Raw genomic sequence first — 7,076 nt, 5'->3', positions numbered from 1 at the left:
AAAACAGCTATCAAAAAACTCCCAAAAAAGAAAAGTCCTGGGCCTGATGGCTTCACAAGTGAATTCTACCAAATATTCAAAGAAGAACTAACTCCTATCCTTCTCAAGCTATTTCAAAAAATTCAAGAGGAAGGAAGACTTCCAAACTCCTTTTATGAGGCGAGCATAATTCTGATTCCAAAACCAGGCAAAGACAACACAAAAAAAGAAAATTATAGGCCAATATCCCTGATGAACTTAGATGCAAAAATCCTCAATAAAATATTAGCAAACCAGATCCAGCAATATATGGAAAAAATCATACACCATGATCAAGTAGGATTTATTCTTGGGAGGCAAGGCTGGTACAATATTCGCAAATCAATCAATGTGATTCATCACATAAACAAAAGAAAGGAGAAAAACCACATGATAATTTCAATAGATGCAGAAAAAGCATTTGATAAAGTCCAGCACCCATTCATGATCAAAACTCTCAGCAAAGTGGGAATACAGGGAACATACCTCAACATGATAAAGGCCATCTATGACAAACCCACAGCCAACATAATACTCAATGGGCAAAAATTAAAAGCTATCCCCTTAAGATCAGGAACAAGGCAGGGTTGCCCCCTTTCACCACTCTTATTCAACATAGTTCTGGAAGTCCTCGCCACAGCAATCAGACAAGAAAAAGAAATAAAAGGCATCCAAATTGGAAAAGAAGAAGTAAAACTATCATTATTTGCAGATGACATGATATTGTATATAGAAAACCCTAAAGTTTCAGTCAAAAAACTACTAGACCTGATAAAAGAATTTAGCAAGGTGGCAGGATATAAAATCAATACTCAGAAATCAGAGGCATTTTTATACACTAATAATGAACTGTCAGAAAGAGAAATCAGGGAATCAATCCCCTTTACCATTGCAACCAAAAAAATAAAGTACCTAGGAATAAATCTAACCAAGGAGATTAAAGACTTGTACTCAGAAAATTATAAAACATTGATAAAAGAAATCAGGGAAGATACGAATAAGTGGAGGCATATACCGTGCTCATGGTTAGGAAGAATAAACATCATTAAAATGTCTATATTACCCAAAGCAATTTATAAATTCAATGCAATACCAATGAAAATACCAATGACTTACTTCAAAGACATAGAACACATAATCCAAAAATTTATATGGAACCAAAAAAGAACACGAATAGCCTCAGCAATCCTGAAAAGGAAGAAAAAAGCGGGAGGTATCACACTTCCAGATATCAAGTTATATTATAAGGCCATTGTACTCAAAAGAGCATGGTACTGGCATAAGAACAGGCACATAGATCAATGGAACAGAACAGAGAACTCAGAAATAAACCCACAGCTCTATGGACAACTGATATTTGACAAAGGAGGTAAGACAATACAATGGAGTAAAGACAGCCTCTTCAACAAATGGTGTTGGGAAAACTGGACAGCTACCTGCAAAAAAATGAAACTAGACCACCAACTTACACCACTCACAAAAATAAACTCAAAATGGATAAAAGACTTGAATGTAAGCCATGAAACCATAAGCATTTTAGAAGAAAACATAGGCAGTAAGCTCTCTGACATCTCTCGCAGCAATATATTTGCTGATTTGTCTCCACAGGCAAGTGAAATAAAAGGCAGGATAAACAAATGGGACTTTATCAAACTAAAAAGCTTCTGCACAGCTAAAGACAATAAGAACAGAATAAAAAGACAAACTACACAATGGGAGAATATATTTGACTTAGCGTCTGATAAGGGGTTAATAACCAAAATTTATAAAGAACTTGTAAAACTTAATACCAGGAAGACAAACAATCCAATCCAAAAATGGGCAAAAGAAATGAATAGACATTTCTCCAAAGAGGACACACAGATGGCCAATAGGCATATGAAAAAATGTTCAACATCATTAATGATTAGAGAAATGCAAATTAAAACCACAATGAGATATCACCTCACACCAGTCAGAATGGCGCTCATCAATAAAACAACACAGAATAAGTGCTGGCGAGGATGTGGAGAAAAGGGAACCCTCCTGCACTGCTGGTGGGAATGCAGACTGGTGCAGCCACTGTGGAAAACAGTATGGAGATACCTCAAGAAATTAAAAATCGAACTGCCTTTTGACCCAGCTATACCACTGTTAGGAATATACCCCAAGAGCACCATAGCACTGTTTGAAAAGAAGAAATGCACCCCCATGTTTATGGCAGCATTGTTCACAATAGCAAAGATTTGGAAACAGCCCAAGTGTCCATCAGAGGATGAGTGGATTAAAAAGCTTTGGTATATATATACTATGGAATACTACTCAGCCATAAGAAATGATGACATAGGATCTTTTACAACAACATGGATGGGCCTTGATAACATTATACTGAGTGAAAGAAGTAAATCAGAAAAAACTAAGAACTATATGTTTCCACATATAGGTGGGACATAAAGATGAGACTCAGAGACATGAACAACAGTGTTGGGGTTACAGGGTGGGGAGAGGAGAGGGAGGGGGTTGGGGGAGGGGAGGGGCACAAAGATCATGGCTTTTCAGCATTGGCCATATTCCCCCCTTAATCTATAGACAGACAGCAAATATCTATGTATGGTGTTCCCACTATAAAGACTGCTGTCTTAGGGACAAATGCTGACAAACTATTTCAGCAGTTCCTCCTTCTTCAAAGACTTATATGTAAACATAGAGCTCCATGTTTCATAGGACATACTCAAGCTCACTCCATGCTTCCTGGTGCTTTAGCACAAGGGAATGCCCCCCCCTTTTTTCTTTTTTTTTGTATTTTTTTTTGTATTTTTTCTTTTATTTATTTATTTTTTGTATATTTCTGAAGATGGGGATGGGGAGGCAAGCAGACAGACTCCTGCATGCGCCTGACTAGGATCCACCTGGCATGCCTACCGGGGGGAATGCTCTGCCCATCTGGGATGTTGCTCTGTTACAACCGGAGTCATTCTAGCAACTAGGGCGGAGGCCATGGGGCCATCCTTAGTGCCCAGGGTGGATTTGCTCCGGTGGAGCCTTGGCTGTGGGCGGGAGGAGAGGGACCGGGAGGGGGGAGAGGGCGAGGGGTGGAGAGGTAGGTGGGCGCTTCTCCTGTGTGCTCTGGCCGGGAATTGAACCCGGGAATCCTGCACACCAGGCCAATGACTCCGACGGGTCTACCATATCATGCTTTTTACTTAAAAAAAAAAAAAATTTACATTTCTTTTGAAAGCTGATGAACAGGAGACACCAAATCTACCTTCTTTATTAGATCTAGCTAATAACACTGTTCTGTCTTTTTTCCAAATAGCTCCAGATATATGGAAAAGATGTATATAGGCGGATGGGGATCCTCAAACCCCTCAGCGAGATCTTCTGAGAATGGCTTTTAAGATACCTAGAGGCAGAAAAAGCCCAATAGAGATCAGGAGGAACTACCAGCTTTTAGGATACACCCTTAAAGGCTCCAGCACCCCAAAGGGGTCTCATAGGATGCCATCTGGGTCCTGCTTCAATAGTGGAAAGGAAGGTCATTGAGCTAAAGCCTGCCAGGCTTACACACCTCTGCTGTGAGGAAACAGGGACACTGGAAGGTGGGCTTCCCCCTCGCTCCTCTAAGGGAGGGTTCAGTCTCTTCCAGGCCTGCTCCAGCCACCTATGACCTAACCTTGCCCAGAATGCTGGGGTTTGCCACTGAAGGCTGAAGGTGCCCAGGGCCGTCGACCCCATCTACGACACTGTGGACGAGCTTAGGGTATTTCTTCCAAGAAGCAGGTAAATTCTTCTCTCATTTGCACAAGGGCCACTTAACTATGTTTTGCCTGAATAGTCAGGTTCTTTATTCTTCCCTCAAAGATCTCTGTTGTGGGTGTTGATAGTCCTATTTTCTGCTGCTTTGCTTAATATATAGTGTTTCCTTTATTCCTCCTACCTCAATGCCCCACTCATATTTCAGGCTGGGACCTACTCTTAATTTAGAGCTCTCTTTTCTCCTTTTGCCAACTTGTATTATGAATTTACCTTTGCCACCCAGCTTAGTGTATCCCAAGGTCCTCTTTACCAGGCCACAGTCACAGAGCTCCAGGGAAAAGCAACCTGGTCTCAACTCTCCAGGCAGAGGAGAACAGAAGCTCCATATCCACGCATGCTGCAAATGGCTTTTTCCAGTCTACCTGAATCATTACCAGCTAGAAGCAGCGGTCATTGGGACTTGGACATGAGCTGCAAAGTATAGAATGGTGACAACAATTCCAGTGCCATATGGACTTTTCCTGTGGGGAACTTTCCTGGACTCCTGCTCCCTGTGACAGCTCCTAACAGACTGAACTGTGGTTGGGTTGCATTTTTCAGGGATTTGGCATGGTGAGGGGGCCAACTTGGACTTGGGGAACATGTTAAGGACACTACTCATTGATGGATTCTTGCTGTATTGGCCAAGAGTTTGCTTAAAGGCTTTTAATCACTGTAAAAAAAATAGAGGACTAGATGAAGAAGATGGGGCACATATACACCATGATATATTATTCAGCTAGGAGAAATGGTGACATTGGATCACTTATAGCGGAATGGTGGAGTCTTGGTAGCATTGTGCGGAGTGAAATAAGCGAATCAGAAAAAAACAGGAACTGCAGGATTCCATACATTAGTGGGACATAAAAGCGAGACTGAGAGGCATGAACAGGAGTGTGGAGGCTATGGGGGGTGGGGGGAGGGAAGGAGGGAGAGGGGGAGGGGAGGGGGAGGGGTACAGAGAGAACTGGATGGAGGGTGGCAGAGGACGATCTCTCTTTGGGTGATGGGTATGCAACATAACTAAATGACAAGATAACCTGGAAATGTTTTCTTTGAATGTATGTACCCTGATTTATTGATGTCACCCCATTAAAATAAAAATTTATTTATATATATATATAAAAAAAAAAAAGTGCACCATGACTTTATGGACACACTGTATTTTGGAGATCATTTCAAATTAGCACTTAGAGAGCATTCTCATTCTTTTTAGAGGGGTGTTCTGGACATGCATTCATATCACAATTTGTGTGGCCCCTCCCTATGGGTGGCCATGTGGTGTGTATCCCTGGTTTTGCTCTTGCTAACACTGTTGTGTGATGAAAGTGTGTTCAGATGTTATCTCACGCATGTGTGGAAACATCTGTAAGGTAATAATACCCTTGACGTGAAAAGGGTGGATCAGAGTTACCATCACAGAGAAAACACTCAGGAAATTTTAAGTATTTTTTCCTAGACTCAGAAAAAAATAAAATATAAGGTAAGTACCATGAGCAAAGAAAAGACAAAGCAGAAAACAAGATGGCACGTGTACCCAGATTTTCTAGAGTAAGTAGGAGTTAGATGAATGAGTGGCGAAGGTCCCAAAAATGGATAGATGGGCAGGTTAGGCTCTCCAAAAAGTAGACCCCAAGAAAGATGGAGTCCAACACACGGGATGCAGTCCAGACCCATGGAAGGGAGGAGATGAAAGCAGGAGTGGGCAGAGGATAAGTGAGGCGGCTGTGCAGTCTAACACTGTGGGTCCTCAACCCTTAAGTGACTGGTCAAAGGTGCTCCAAGATGGGTAAGGTGACTCTACCACCCAGAGAATCCCCAAAGACAGCTGAAGGCGTTATGCCAACAGCATGTACAGCCACTTGGGCCACATGTCCTTCCTGGCAAGAAGAACAAGCCAGTGCATCCCCATGTCCATATCATGAGAGGACAGGACCTCAGGAAATAACAACAGTTTGTAGAAAGGGAGATTAAGAAAGAGTTCCAAAAATATCCTCTCATATGTAAAAATGTGAGACTTTAAGGGAGTCCATAGCTCCATGGAAATGGAGGGTGGGGGTCCTCTGCTGAAACAGTGGTGCTGCCCCATAACAACACTGAGTCAGGTGAGGTGGGACAGAGAGCACCGCTGCACGCCTGAGGTGTGGACTCCAGGCTTCTAATCCCAACACTGATTAGACAGGATGTGATGGGTATCTTGGCTACTCTGACAGCACTTCTGGGCGGCCACCTATCACCCCATCTTACCCCTGAGAGCTGCTGTTTCTGGTGCTGCTCAAAGTCCTCGCCCAAGCTGTGGCTGACAGGGGTTGAGAGAAAGCACAGGTTAATTCAGGTTCAAACTCTCTGAGCTTCAATTTCACCAGCTATATAAAGCTCACAATAAAACCTGCCTCCATGGAATACTACTTAGCCATAAGAAATGATGACATCTGATCATTTACAATAACATGGATGGACCTTGATAACATTATATGGAGTAAAATAAGTAAATCAGAAAAAAACTAAGAACTATATGAATCCATACATAAAAGGGACATAAAAATGAGACTCAGAGATATGAACAAGAATGTGATGGCAACAGGGGTGGGGGTGGGGGGAGGAGGAATAGGGCAAAGAAGGAGAGAGGGGTTGGGGGAGGGGAGGGGCACAAGAAAACCAGATAGAAGGTGACAGAAGACAATTTAACTTTGGGGGAGGGGTACACAGCACAATCAAATGTCAAAATAATCTAGAGATGTTTTCTTTCAACATATGTACCCTGATTTATCAATGTCACTGCATTAAATTTAATAAATAAATTTTTTAAAAAAAGAAGCAATAAAAAAAACCCCGCCTCATGGGGTTGTATGAGACTTGATGAAGAAGATATGTAAGATCGCTGGCCCACAGCAGGAAATAGTAGCTACCCTTATTTTAATTTTCTTGTGGTTATAGAGAGAGGTGACTCTAAACTTGAAAATTCAACCTTTGTGAAAACAGGGCTACAGCTGCAAGACCCCAGCTTTCTCTCCCCACATTCTCCCTTCTACCCGTATCCTTGTACTCTCTCCCTCCTCACGCACCTCTTCTCGAACTCCTCTTTTTGCCAAACCCTAGACCTCCTTTTCCTCCTTCCTCTCTACTCCTCCTCTTCTCTTTTCTCCTCACTCCTCCATCATTCCACAGAGCTCAAATCTTGGGAACTCATAACAAGACAGTAAAAGCAATCCTTAAAACCATCATTTTTCCTGGTTAAAACCCGCCCTCTCCAGGAAGCCACCATCTGCCCAGCACCTGCCCAC

Source organism: Saccopteryx bilineata, chromosome 5 (genome assembly GCF_036850765.1).
Source record: "Saccopteryx bilineata isolate mSacBil1 chromosome 5, mSacBil1_pri_phased_curated, whole genome shotgun sequence".
Lineage (NCBI taxonomy): Eukaryota > Metazoa > Chordata > Mammalia > Chiroptera > Emballonuridae > Saccopteryx > Saccopteryx bilineata.
The sequence above is the reverse complement of the archived record's forward strand: the minus strand, read 5'-3'. Positions refer to the sequence as shown.